General features: G+C 54.5%; 1 long non-coding RNA gene across 2 annotated transcripts in view; it reads left to right on the top strand.

Annotated features, from left to right (window-relative positions):
• LOC116446659 overlaps positions 1-14,324 on the top strand; it is a 45,990-nt gene extending 31,666 nt beyond the window's left edge. For both annotated transcript variants that reach the window (XR_004241301.1, XR_004241300.1), the window contains exons 3-4: positions 7,679-7,811; positions 13,476-14,324. This is a non-coding gene — a long non-coding RNA (uncharacterized LOC116446659). The remainder of the gene's footprint in view (positions 1-7,678; positions 7,812-13,475) is intronic.
• The last annotated feature ends 275 nt before the right edge of the window (positions 14,325-14,599 follow it).

Genomic DNA, 14,599 nt, shown 5'->3' with positions numbered 1-14,599 from the left:
GCAGAGCAAATTGGGGGGGGGATTTTGGAACAGGGAACTCGGAGCTGCTCTGTGTCTGCTGGGCGTAGCTGCACACTCAAGTTCTCTGCAGAAGAGGAAGCTGGTGGGAAGAGCCCTGCCTGGTGTTTGCAGAGCAGCTGGGTGAGGTTTGGGTTTGGCTGGAGCAGCTGGTACATCCTTAGAGCCTCTCCTCACCCAGGAGTCCCTTGGGAACCAGCAGTGGGATCAAAACATGTCGAGGTGGTTTCCTACAGCTGCGCTGGCTGAGATCACAACACTGAATTCACTGAGGTTCAGAGCCTCAGCTAAAGAAGAGCAATTTCCTCCTGCCTGGGTTAGCAAACCATGCTTTACTCTTTGCCTCAATAATTTGAGGAAGGAAGGAAGGCAATCCTTCGGGAAAATGCATTACAAGCAATAATGGTCCTTCAGGAGGACCCAGAAATTCAGGGAGATGGCATAAGAGCAGCTCTTTCCCAGGTTTTTCCCCGGAATAGCGGGGCCCGGCTGTGCCTGGTGCTGATTTTCCCCTGCCTGGAGCGGTGGGGACAGGCTGGGGCAGGGCTGGGCTGTGGGAGACGGGGTGGTTCATGTACAGCCCAAGAGCATCACCCCACCTGAGCCAAAAGATTAATGGACCTTCATTCCTGGTTTTGGTTGCAAACCAGGAGCAGTTCTCACAGCCAAGTTTTCCCAACTCCCTCTGGCCTTCAGCGTCTTTTCCTGCCTGTTCTGCTTCCTCCGAAGATCTCAGATGCTGCAGTGGCTCCGATCCCTCCCGCAGCTGCAGGTGAGCCAAAGGTGGGCTCTGCAGCAGGGGAATCCCTGTTCAACCACATCCAGGCAGCGCTGTGTGTGGGATTCCTCAGGGAGCCACAGAGAGACGCTCCCTCCAGGCTGGGGCCACAGATCTCACCAGGCAACAGCATCAGGAAAAGCTTGGGAGTCCAGCAGCAAAATCTTTGGTCTTGGTGCAGCTTCCCAGCAGCCTTCAGCTTGGAAGGAGAGGTAGTGCTGGGCATTTCCTTTGGCTTCTGTCGGAAGCTGCCTGCAGAGGACCTTCCCCAGAGCTGGGGTGACAACCAGCTGGGGGACCTCCAGCAGCCTGGCCCTGAGCCACAGCTGTGGAATGCCTTTGCTGCTGTCCTGGGGCTCTTCCCCGGCCAGGGGAGGGGGGTTGCAGCTGCATTTGTTGGTGTCACTGGCATAGTGACACCTCCTGGGGGCATTTCTGTGGCACTGGGATGGTGACATCTCCTGAAGATACTTCTGGGACACTGGGAGAGTGACATCTTGCAGGGGTGTTTCTGTAGGACTGGGAGAGAGACGTTGCCTGAGGACGCTTCCGTGGGACTGGGATTGGTGACATTTCCTGGGATGCCTCTATGGCACTGGATGGTGACATCTCCCAGGGGTGTTTCTGTGGCACTGGGATGGTGGCATTTCCTGGGATGCTTCTGTGGCACTGGGATAGCGACATCTCCCAGGAGTGTTTCTGTGGCACTGGGATGGTGACATCTCCCAGGGGCGTTTCTGTGGCACTGGGATAACGTTATCCCCTGGGCGTGTTTCCAGAGGGTGTCTCCAGTGCATCTCCAGGGATGCTGCTCAGGACATTTAGCGAGACACCAGAATTCCCCCCTTCCCCTTGGAGCTGGGAGCTCTTGCCAAGGCTTTGAGGAGCAGGATGGGATGCCCAGCCCTGCCTTTGTCCCAGCACCAGGACTTTGTGCAGGAGGAGCTGCTTGCCAGTTTGAGGCATCCCTGGCTGGCCCAGGGCTCCGGGACAAAGCTCCCTTTCACCTTGGAGCATCCGGAAAACATAATGGGGCAGCAATTACCGCTGCAAGCTCGGGCCTGGTGGATGGGTGGAGAGGAGCCAGTGATTGTTAATCAGGCATTTTGCTGCTGGGATTTTGCTGCTGTGCAGGAATTTGTTTGCACCAGGGGGGCTTTGTGTCTGGCTGAGCCCTTGGGAGGCTGCTGGGAGCCTTGGCCCAGGAATGCGTGGGGCAGGGTCAAGCCAGAATCCAACCAAAACCTCCTGCTGAACTGCGGATTTTGGGTCAGGATGAGCTTTTCCCTGAGACAGGGAGGAGGAATCAACAGGCTGCTCCCATCTTTGGAGGGATGGGATTATGCATTCCTGCCCTCACCAAATGGTCCCTCAGGCTGCTGGTCCCTCATTCCCAGATCCTTTGGCTCCGTCATCGTTTGGGTTGGAAGGAACCTTAAAGCTCATCATGTTCCACCCCCTGCCATGGGCAGGGACACCTCCCACTATCCCAGGTTGCTCCAAGCTCCTTCTAACTTGGCCTTGGACACTTCTAGGGATGGGGCAACTTCTTTGGGCAACCTTTTCCAGGGCCTGCCCACCCTCACGGACATGCACAGGCCACGAAGGTGAAGCCGGGCACTGAGGCCAGCTGGAAGAAGGTCTGACTGTGCTCCAAAGTGATGCCCAGGCCGTGCCATCCCAGCTTGTTCTGTGGTTTATATGGGAGCTACTCCCTGTGATCATCAGGGAGGGCTATTCAGAGATCCTGTAGGAGATTCCTGCTCCTGGGGTGGTTTGAGAGGGGTTGCCAGGACCCCTCAGTCAGGGAAGGATGCGATCTGACCCCCTCCAGCACCCTCCTTCAGCAGATCCTTGTCTTGTCTTGGCCAACATTTTTTGCTCGGTTGCAAAATAGAAGGAGACCTGGAGCTTAGATTTCCACTGCCACCTCCTGCCTCTGTGGGATGAAACCAGAGCTCCTGCCCTTCCCCTGCCCACCAGACTGCTCCAGTTAGTCCAGTGAGGGTGAACAGCTGAGAGGGTCCCAGCCCACGCTAAAACCCATGGGAAGGGAAAGCAGGAGATAGGGCAGGGGTGAGAAAGCACTGCAGGGTGGAAGAGCAGGAGCAGGAGGGTCCCGGCTGCCAGCACTGCAGCCTGCTCAGGAAATGGGCTTTTCGTTAGGCAGTTCCACACAGCTCTAATTAAATTACGGGATTAGAGCCATCTCATTCCTCCCTCATCCGCTGCCAAGTGCTCGTTCCAAGGGAGTGCCCTCGGTGAAAGGGAAAACTGCCCGTGGAGTGCTCATCAGCAGAGCCACGGAGTCACTCCCTGATGGCTCTGCATTGCGGATGGGCCGTCTGGAGCGTGCCATTCCTGCTGGCCTCCTCTGCCTGCCTCTGATCCCCGGCCCCGCAGGCCTGGCAGGACAATTCCAGGATGGAGGATCCCCCTGCTTGCTGCTCTGGGTGAGCCCTGCAAAGGGGCAGAGCATAAAATCCACAGGATTTCCTAAGAGGACCAAGATCATGGAATCACCACTAAGGCTGGAAAAGCCCTCGAAGCTCAAGTCCAACCACTAAACCGTGTCCCCAAGGTGCCCTGAAAGTATTGCAAAGCCTGCCACTGATAGAAAAGGAGGGGGAAAAGTGCACAGGAATCCCTGGACGGGGGAGCAGGGAACAAGGCTTCACCCTCTAGGAAACACTTTAACAAACCTTAAAACAAAAATATATCCCAGCAGGCAGCAGGACATTCTGCAAGGTGCAAAATGGAGTTCCCTTCAATTTGCTTTTTGCTGGCAGATGATACAAATTTCCCATCCCATGGCTGTGCCCTGGGCTGTGCCCATGGATTAGAGAGAGATTTGGGTGCTTTCTCAGCTTACATTTTGGCACTGGTTTTCCTTCTGTTGCTTCACAGAGAAGTTTCCAGGAAGACCTGGAGCTGAGGGAAAGGCCCCCGTCCTTCCATCGTGGTCCTGTGAGTTATCACCACGCTTTGGGGAGCTGGGTACCCTGGTTTGGTGATAAAAGGTCCCTTTGACGTGGCCCATGTGCAGAAAAACACCGTGAGAGAGCTGCGGAGGAACTTTGGATAAGGGCCTGGAATGACAGGACGAGGGGGAAGGGCTTCCCACTGCCAGAGAAGGATGAAGGTTGGATGGGATATTGGGAAGGAATCCTTCCCTGTGAGGGTGGGCAGACCCTGGCACAGGTTCCCAGAGAAGCTGTGGCTGCCCCTGGATCCCTGGCAGTGTCCAAGGCCAGGTTGGAGACGGGGCTTGGAGCAACCTGGGATAGTGGAAGGTGTCCCTGCCCATGGCAAGGGGTGGCACTGGCTGGTCCCTCCCGACCCACACCATTCCACAAACACGGCTCTTTGAAACACCCCTGCTCTGTTATCTGCAAATTCCCACTCCCCAGTCACTGGAGCAGATGAAACTCGGATTTCCCCTGCTTGCTGTTCAGTGTGAAAGCCCATGAAGGTTTTACCTGGCGGCGCTGCTGCCACAGGATCCCTGGCATGGAGTTAACCTCGCCTGTCTCCCCCATTCCGTCACTTTGCTGCTTAATTACTCTTGGAGAAGCTATTTCCCCCCCATTTTCTGCTTTCCTGGCTGCAGGCAGAGGTTGTCTTATTTTAATTTACTCCTGGACAAGCTCTCAATGTTTCCTGCTCGTGCAGAGTTTGAGAACGTGAGAAAATCCTCCCTGAGAAGCAATATCTTCCTACAAATCCAGTTTCTCCCTGGAGATGGTCCGAGTGCAGCTGGACGCAGCAACTGGATCCAGCTGGCCCTACCTTTGGGTAGGAGTTTAGAGGAGGGATCCTTTCAGACAGAATTACTCTGGTTTGGTGATTCCAGGCTCCTGCAGAGCCACGGTGCTCCCATTTCTCCCTCTTGCCCTGCTCTGTTGGTCCTCAGCAGTGCCCCAGTGAACCCCTGGCATGGGAAAAGGCATCCCTAACCGTGCCCAGATCCCCCCCACGGAGAGGAGAGCCTGAAAGCTTTGGAGCCAGGACCAAATATTTACCTTCCACAGGGTTTGTCTTAGGGAATTCAGGTAGCAGGGCCGGAAGGGGAATGGTGAGGGGAGCTGTTTGCTTTTCAAACCGGACCAGCAAGTGCCTTTGGAATGACCTGGATGCCAGAGGATATTCAGCCATAAATCTTATTAACAGCGCTCCTCAGTAAGTGCTGATGTGAGGGAAGGGAAATAAAAGGAGGCAAATGAGGAGGGGCACGGGTTTGGAGCGATGGAGAAAGAAAGGAGGAGAACCCTGGTTTGCAGCCGGAGGTTTTTGTGGGAAGGACTTCAGCTCTGTGAGGAAATCAGCTGGAACAGGTCTGGCAGGATAGCTCTCCAAGCCAGAGCTCTTCTTGTAGAATACCAATGATTGGCATCCAAACTAAAGCTGCTCAGGAGCAGCTATTTCGGGAGCTCTCCCTGTGCTGGGGCAGGAGCGGGGAGGTGGAGGGAGCGGAATACAGAACGACACCCGCCTTGGAGAGGAGAAGTGATCCAGAAGGTTGGAGGGCACGTTTCCATGCCTGCTTGCCTTTGTGTCAGAATGACCAGGCTTCATTTTCCATGGAATCCCACAATGGCTTGGCTTGGAATGGACCTTAAAGCCCATCGTGTTCCACCCCCTTCCTGTGTCCCAGGCTGCTCCAAGCCCCAGTGTCCAGCCTGGCCTTGGGCACTGCCAGGGGTCCAGGGGCAGCCACAGCTGCTCTGGGCACCCTGTGCCAGGGCTCACCACCCTTTTCATTTGTTGCTTTTCTTACTTTTTTTGCCCTGTCTCTGATGCAGGGACAGTGTGCTGTCCCCAGATCCCAAACCCAGCCGCTCTGACCCTGGAAATTACTCTGGGAAAGGCTGGGAGCTCTGAGAAAGGGAAACACCTCTGTTTGCAGAGCGAGGGTGGGTTCCAAGCTGCCTGTGCCCACTCCAGGCTCTCCCAGCCACGTGCCAAGGCTTTGAAAATCTTCCTGCTGGTCGCCAGGAGCAATTAATGGCAAATGGAGCGGGGACAAAAGGCCAGCAGGAATTCCAGCCTCACGGGAGAATCCTCCCAGCACTGGAGGACCAGCACGGGCTTCATCAGGTGCCTGGGCCGCCCTGCCGCCCTGCAGCCCTGCAAGATGCCAGCATGCCCAGTTTTCCAAGCAGCTTCAGCTTTCCTTGTTAACCCTGGCAGAGACTGGAGTGAGGAGGAGCCACTGGACCATTTCTCTGCTCCGAGACGGGCGCGGTGCCAGGCGCCAGAGCCTCCTGGCTGCCAGGAGCAGCAGGTCCTGGCAGGGAACGGGATGGAGCCGCTGGCCCAGCACGGAGCGGGCACCGCAGCAACCTCGGAGCTCCTCTCCTCCATCCCTGGCTGCCGTCTGTGCCTCTCCCCTCCCAGGGCTGGCGAGGTGAGAAATGCGCCTCGGGCAGGCTGTTTCCCCGAGGAGGAGCAGCGTGGGAGAAGGCTTGCAGACAGCAAGGCTGTGCCCCCAGGCGCGTTTCCAGCTCCCCAAAATCCGCTTCCCAGTGACGCCGCTCTCCAGGCTCCATCCTTGCCGTCGCAGGGACCGCGTGCGCCTGCGGCACGAGGCGTCAGGAAACGCAAACCGCAGCTCCACCGCTCCCAGGTTTTGCCTAAACGGGGAAAAGGGGCCACAGAAAGCTGCTGCAGAGCTCCTGCCGTGCAGGAGGACCGTCGGGATGTGTCGGGTCATTCCAGGAGAGGCCTTGGACGCAGAGTGCTTCGAACAAGCCGAGGGGATGCCCAGATCCGCGCTGGCCATCTGCTCCCCGCAGGACAGGGCATCGTTCCAGGGCACTGGCAAACAGTGCCACATCGAGCCCTTCTGGTTATCAGCTGGTGACAAGGGCCGCTGGCAGCTGCAGAGCCAGGATTTAAAAGCTGTGATCCAAACCCTGCTCTGCTGCTTGTTCTGGGTCACCTGCAAGGCCACGCAGAGCTTATTTTCAGAGTCTGGCTTGGAAGTGGCTGAAACCTGGTGAATTCATACCCAGGAGAGCCAGAGATCGTGGCAGTCGCTGCTCCAGCTCTGAAGGAATTCAGGGAGGAGGGGGACAACAGAGAGGGGACAGGCCTGGCTTGCTCTTGATTTTTCTTTCCCCGTGTAGTGACATTTTGCTGCAACATCAGCTTTTTGTTTTAATAGTTTTAATTTGTTTTTAGAGGGCTAGAAAATATTTCAGAAATCCTTCCTTGCCAGTGTGCTGTTCCTTTCCAAATCTCATGCCTTCTAGATCTCCCAAAATAAACTGCTGTGGCCACAGGCAGCCACTGCTTTGGTAGCCCAAGCTGCTGTGGATGAAAACACGCTGGACCTTCAGCCAGGCTGCTCCTGGCTACCAAAAAGTCCTTGGGACTGGCAGCGTCCAGTATTTATGGTTTCTGTCCTCTCCTGGAGTGATGGGACACAGGGAATGGCTTCCCACTGCCAGAGGGCAGGGATGGATGGGATTTTGGGAAAGAATTGTTCCCTGGGAGGGGGGCAGGCCCTGGCACAGGGTGCCCAGAGCAGCTGTGGCTGCCCCTGGATCCCTGGCAGTGTCCAAGGCCAGGTTGGACACTGGGGCTGGGAGCAGCCTGGGATAGTGGAAGGTGTCCCTGGCCATGGCAGGGGGAGGGACTGGGTGGTTCTGAAGGTGCCTCCCAACCCAAATCCTTTGATGATGACGATGATGATGACGATGGGTCTCTGATTTTTTCCAGCCTTGAGGGCTGGGAAATTGACTGTGCTGAAAGCCTGGGTAAGAGCAAAACATCTTTAGAAAACATCTTTCGAGTGTTTTGTTGATGCATTTCCCCAGTTTTTTCGTCGAGCCTGAGGGGGCTGATAAGCAACTGAAAACATTTCCCGTTGTTTTCCAGTTCCTCCAGGGCTGCTCCAGGCAGGCGTCTCCAGGAAAGCCGCTCTGCATTGACTTCCAAATGAGAGTAATTAAAGCAAATGAGGCCTTCGCAGGGAAGAGAGCTCCCGGCTGGATGATGCTCTCGGCTCAAGGTAATTGTCCCAGGGCAGCTCTCACGCTGCGGTGGGGATGGGATGGTTTAACACTCCACAGACTTCTCCCTCCTTCCCGTTTTCCCATTTCCACGAGGCCACGTGCCTGGGGTGTCCCCTGGCATCCTGACCCACTTGAAGTGACTTCTGCCTGCTCTCACCCAGCTGCTGCCAAGGTTTTAAGGAGATTTGGTGTCCCCCAGGCCCCTGGGGCAAAGGGAGGTTGGGAGCAAGGTGGGATTTGGAGTCCTGGAAACTCTGGAGTGTCGATTTCTTTCCCCACCAAGAACCAGAGGCCAATTTTGCAACCTTAGTGCAAAGCAGGGAGAAGAGAACACTAAATGGGGCAAGAACTGCCAATTTCACAACAATTGCCGAGAAACAGTGAACTGAAACATCCCCTTGAACTGAAATATCCCCTGAGGGTGGGGGAAATGTCAAGCCCAAGCAGTTGTCACTGGTTTTTTACCTGCAAGCCACACATTGCATCCCTCCTTGGGGATGTTTTTGCTCCTCTAACGCTTCCTGACCTTTCTCAAAATGTCCTCCCACCCCCAACAGGGGAGCAAGGGGCCTCCCCATGCCTCAGTTCTTCGTCTCACCTTCGCCACTGCTGCTTTCCCTCAAAAATTGTCACTGTCACCGTTTGCGGTAGAGACTTCTGCTTGATCTGGTGCCTGGTGTTGGCACCAGAGCCCACCGCGAGCTCTGAGGAGTTTTATCAGTGCCCTGCACACTCGATGCTCTTGGCCAAGCTGGAGGAGGGACAGTTTAGATGGGATATCAGGAAAAATTGCCTCCTGGATAGCGTGGCCAGGGCAATGGCGGAATGCCCATCCCTGGAAGTGTTCGGAGTGTGGCTTGTGGCACGTGGGGACATGGCTTTGGTGGAGCTGGCAGTGTTTAGGTTCATGGCTGGAGCTAGAGGGCTTTTTCAACCTTTCCTCTCCCTTCTTCAGCTCCCTATTTTTTAATCCATGCTCTGAAGGCCTCTCCTAAATATTGCTGCTTTTTTGGATTTGTGGTACAATACTTTCACTACTGCTGGTTTGTTTTTTTGGGGGGGGGTGGGGAGGGAAATGTGATAAAAGGAAGTAGAAGGAAAGGTTTCTTTTTCTGTTCTTCCTTTTTTTTTTTTTCATTTTTTTTTTTCTTAAAGCCAGAAATGAGAAAAGGGAAAATATAAAAGAACACAAAAATGCCCCAATTCTTTCAAGATTGCTCCCGGGTAATTTCCACCCTCATCTACAGATTTGGTGCATCAGTAAAAAAAATATAAACTGTGTATCTCCTGCGGAACACAGGGGGATTTTCCTTTGTCCACGTGCCTTGGGCACTGACCTGGGGATGTGGGGAGGATTTCCTCGGGCTCTGGTGGCTTTGAAAGCCCCGTTGTTCCTTCACAGGGATCCTTTATGCTGATCGTGCACATTCTGTGGGCATCTGTCAGCAGAGGAGGGGGGAAAATTACTGAAATGGGTAATAAAGGAGATGAAAACAATCCGTGCTGGCCTCTGGGTAATAACCAGCTGATATTAAGCCTAAGCCCAGCTGAAAACAGTTAATAATAAATGGGCATTAATTAAAGCTAAATTACAGGGGAAGGTGCAGGCCTGGCCCTCAATCCAATTAGAGGCCTGTAGCTCGTAACGGAGAGAATCTGTCCAGCCTGTGAATAAATGATCAAAGCAGGGCTGGGTTAGGGTTTAGATGATGCCTGGACAGGGAAGAAGAGGCCAGAGGAGGATTAAGAGAGAGAACTGTGGCCAGACGGCTCGTTTGGGTTTGCCACACACCCTGAGCCCAGAGCTGAGCTGGGCCGTGGGCCCAGAAGGTTTGGGATGAGTCCTGATGGGAATAAGATGTCCAGCAGGGAGCCCTCATGGTGACAACAGGAGGGAAAGGGCAAAACTGAGGCTGGTCCAAGGCTAGATCGGACTGGGATGTGCTGTGGGCATGAGGAGGGAGAGTCAGGGTCGCCCTCAAAGCTGACCAGACCCTTGGCCAGGGAGCAGCTGGGGAGTGAGGATGCGATCCAAGAGGGAGCTGCAGCTGGAAAACAGCACTTCTCCAGCTCTGGCAGACTGAGGGGAACACCAAGGGTCACCGACCAGGGACTGCTGGAGGGATTCCTCTCAACCAACAGCTCCAGGCTGCTCACACTCTTGAGGGCAAAAGGCTCAGTTTTAAACCTGGCTGGTGCTGAAAGAAGCTCTGGAATGTGCCATCTTCCAAACACCAACTAGGACGAAAAAGACAGCCTTTTGAAAGCTACTATGAGGAAAAAGACAGCGTTTTGAAAGCTTGGAGTGTCTAAGGCACACTCAGACCTTCAGGCGTGTCCCACAAATGAGAGACAGCATCAATACCCAGAAAAGGCTGTTCTTCTCCAGAAAATCTCCATACATTTGCTGCTTCTCCTCCTGATCCAGATGTGCACTTCAAGCAGGGGGATGTCCTCCCTCAGGAGCAACCGTGGGGATTTTTTGGTTGAGTGCAATGAGGAGAACACGTTTTGGCACTTGGGCTCAGCACAGCCTGGACTTACGAGCACCCACAGAGGCAACTGAGGAGGGTGCTGCAGTTTGGACTCGCCCCCTGTGTCATTACCCACCAGCTGGAGGCTGATCCCTGTGGAGCTGGGTAGGGATCCCTCCTGGAGCAGGGATGGCTGGCACAGGGGCTCGCTGGGACCAGAATGACCCCAGAGGAAGGAGCCAGGGAACAGGAGCTGGCAAAGCTTCGTCTCCTTGGCACAGCTTTGCCAGAAGCAGCCAGTCCCTGGCTTGGAGCAGGAATTCCAGGCGTGTCCCTGCAGGCAGAGCATGAGGGATGCTCCACACATCCCACGCTGGTGGGCAAGGCTGGGTTTGCTGCAGCACGGCCACGCTGCCTCCAAGGAGCAGCAAAAGGGAGCCTGACTCCCCAAACGCTGATGCAGCCATGGAGAATGAGCTGAGCCCAGAAATATTTTGATTATCCTTTCCGAAAGGAATCCATGTTTGCAGAGGCTTGATCACAGAATCGCAGTCTGGTTTGGGCTGGGAGGGATTTTAGAGATCGCCTCATTCCAACTTCCCTGCCAGGGGCAGGGCTTGTTTCCTGGTGCCAGGCCTGGACATGCTGAAAGCGAGAGCAATTTTGTGGGATGCTCAGTTGAGGTTTAATAGGTCTGGAAAGAAACCAAAACCCTTCAGTCCTCAGAGGTGCAGTGGATCCCCCACAATTCCCCCAGGATTGGCACCTCTGACACCTGGACCTGAAGTCTTAAAGAACATGGCTGTGCTTTGAATTTCTGCCAGTGAACCCATGGAATATCCTCAGCTGGAAGGGGACCCACAAGGATCATCAAGTCATGGAGCATCAATATTAAAGACCTCAGCAGGATGATGGGGTCCTGTTGTGTAGGAAACCGCTTTCAATCCATTCAGCTGTATCCAAGATGATTTCTTTCCCTTCCTGACCTGCAGAGATTATTCTGGAAAAACAATTCTTTAGATGCTACGGCAGGAGGAATAAAAATAGCTGAACACACGAACCGGCCTCCCTGGCAGCACAAATAATGCCGAGTGCTTCTAGCACAGGGAAAATGAAGCCTGTAGCAGGAAACAGAGGGAATCCCTACACAAAAGAAGGAAATTTGGGAAGAATGACTAAGCTAGGAGAGGAAACTAGGTGCTGTGGCTGGCTGCTAGCATTGGTGCTCTCAAAGCATCAATGTGTGTGTAGAGCAGGGCACAACATCCCAGGATAGCCGACATTCCTGGAGGAGCAGGGCTCCTGGGATCTCCCTGGGGCTTTGGGGACAGGGCCTCTGAGAGGTCAGGTGAAGAATGGAGCGGGATGAAAACAGGGAATGCCTTTACATGCCAACCTGGGAAGTGCTTGCACCTGGGTGACATCAAGGTGATTTATGAGGGAAGCCCAATTAAGGCTGCTGGAAGCTGTTTTTCCCGGGAGGAATGATGACAGGAGCAGAGCTTGCTGGCTCCTGCAGCCTCCTGTGGGCGCCTGCCCTGCGCTCTGAGCCTCTCCTTGCAAGAGGCACCAAGGAGCCCACAATGAGCAAATACACCTCTGATCCATTTTTCCCATCCCACCCACCCCCTCCGTGTTGTCAGCAGAGCTGCCCTCCCTTCCCAGGGCTCTCCACCCTTGGAATTCCAGGGGAGGGAAGCTGTGGGGCTTCAGCTTCGGCTTTAACCACGATTGTTCTGGGGAATAGTTTGACCTGGTGGTGAACATGGGCTCATACTTCAGAGGTGACTCGGCTGCAGGCCTCGAAGGCTTTGGGGAAGTGGGAAAAGAGATAAGAAAATGAGGAGGAGCTGGAAAACAGACCCTCACTATCTCCACCTGGAGAAAAGGAGCAGGCAGCATTGCTTGAGGCACGGATGAGACCGATGAGAAACTGCTCAGCTTCATCTGCAGCTTTGTCCTGCCAAGACATGAGCTCACCAGGGGGAATAAATTCATCCAGAGCCCCCTCCACAGCCCATTCCTGACCTTTTGGAGAGCAGCATCCCACCAGCTCAGGGGTGTCCCATAAGCAAAGACACTGGAGAATCTCCACAGCACAGCTGGTGACCCACCTTGGGCACTGCCAACCCTTCCCCTGTGTGCCAGGCTGGTCAGAACCCATTTCACCCCATCCCACTGCCTTCAGGGTGGGCTTGGCTGCTCCAGCAGAGCTCTCCAGCACAGCTCAGAGTCACCAGGCTCAGCCCCCATGACCCTCCCCTACACGGATTCAGGATTCCGAGACCTTGACCCTGCCTGGAGCAACGCTGGGATCTGCAAGGTGGAGGAGTGGCTGCGGTGTGTGGAGGCTTGGGTCAGGTCAGAGCAGGCTCCTGGCCCCGGGTCAGTGATGGATGGACATGCCAGGCCCCAGCCCAGAGGTTATCTCAGCTATTTGGGTTATTCCAGGCATCTACCTTATCTGGGATCCTGGATTGGGGAGAACAGGTTTCATCCCCACAGCCTTCACACTTTAACTTTTAGCTGCTCCTTTTCTCCTCTCCGTCAAGGAGGTAAGAGGGGGAAGTAAGTTGTCCCTGTCCGTGGCAGGGGGGATGGAACAAGATGATCTCTAAGGTCCCTTCCACCCCAAACCATTCTGTGATTCCCCGAATCCATGAATTGGGCTTTGAACAGGGAGTTGCAGTTATCCCTGCAGGCTGGAAAAGTCAGGCAAGGCACAGTGGGAGCCCATGGAGGAAGGGAGATGGGCTTGTGATGCTGATCCCTCTCTCTTCTATTTTCTCTTAAAAAAACCTTTCCCCTGATCCTTTAGGCTGGGGATGGTACCTGGGCTCTGGTCACTGCTCCCCTTCAGTCTTTTCGAATTAGAAGCCCTTCAAAGGGAGATGTTCTTTCCTCTCTACCCCCGGATATCTTTCCCAAAAGGACAAGGGTGTCTCCTGGATGAATATGAACAGGAGCACGTGGTCGGAACAGAGGCTCCAAGGCTGCCCGGGTCCCTTTGGGTTTTGCCTCTGTGGCTGGATTCTTGGATATCTCACGGGGAGTGATTCATGCCCGGGCCTTTCTCCGTGGCAGGGGTTTGTGTAACAGCTCTCTGGGATGTAAAATAAGCGCTGAGTGAGTGATGAATTCTTCCCTCACTCAGGATATTTATAGCTTTCTCTCTTGCTCCTCCAGCGAGTCACCTATTTTCGCACGGCTCGTGGGCGTTCCGTGTCAGCGAGGCTCCCGCTCCTCACCAAGGCTGGGTGAGACTGGCCAGAGGCTCCCGAGCTTCTCAGGACTGGGAAGGTGCATTTTAAGATCCCACTGTGTGTGAAATCAAGCTGAAAGCCACGAGACCATGCAGTTCCCTCTTTATTTTCCGTGGCTCCAAGGGTCGTGTTTCCCACCTGCTCCTCCCCAGACGGGGCAGGCTCACGTTTTCCTCCTCACTTTGCACGGGAGCTGGCTCTCGGTATCCTGATGTGGATTCACTGGGATTCCATTGGGATCACCTCTATTGGGATCACCTCTATTGGGATCATCTCTCCCAGGGTGCACCAGCTCTGACCAAACCAGGTGGGATGAGATCCAGAGCGTCTGGTGTGGGTTTGTCACCACCCTCATGGTCCCACATGATGTGGATTAATATGGATTTTCACCAGGAGCTTATTCCTACTCCCGTGTCCCAAAAAACGTGTCTGGATACTTGTTTTCACCTGGAGGGCTCAGGAAAGAGGAGCAGGTCACCAGATCTGTCGCCAAGATGTCCATCCATCCATCCATCCATCCATCCATCCATCCATCCATCCATCATCTCCCTAAGCCAGGAGCAGGACGGATGGACATGCAGGGTCATGTGGAAAGCTGGAGCCACAGGGATGAACGCTTGCACAACGGAGCTTCCAGCCTTAGGGAGGGGGTCTCCTGTCGAAGCAGAAAAATGATGACAGGTTTTAAAATCCTTCCTTTGCAAGGAGAGTTTTGCATCTCCTCCATCTTCCACGAAGGAACAATATTAAAACAAAATAGACTAAAACTGGAGCAGAATGGTATTTTGAGGGCTTTTTTTCTATACCTAACCCACTGCTTCTGGTTTTTCCCCCCACGTTTTCCTTTTTTGTTGTTGTTTTGTTGGGTTTTTTTTACACAGAGGAAAAGCAAGTGACTCCTCCCACTGAGGATACTTTCAGCTCCCCTTTCCCTGGCCATCCCCCCTCTCCAGGCTGCTCCAGAGCCCAGGTTATCCCTCAGCTCCCCCCTCCCTCTGCCCGGGGTGGGGGGGGTTGTTCCTGGTACCATCCTCCTGCAGCTCTGTG

The sequence above is a fragment of the Corvus moneduloides genome, chromosome 7 (genome assembly GCF_009650955.1).
Source record: "Corvus moneduloides isolate bCorMon1 chromosome 7, bCorMon1.pri, whole genome shotgun sequence".
NCBI classification, from domain to species: Eukaryota; Metazoa; Chordata; class Aves; order Passeriformes; family Corvidae; genus Corvus; species Corvus moneduloides.
The sequence above is the reverse complement of the archived record's forward strand: the minus strand, read 5'-3'. Positions and strand labels throughout refer to the sequence as shown.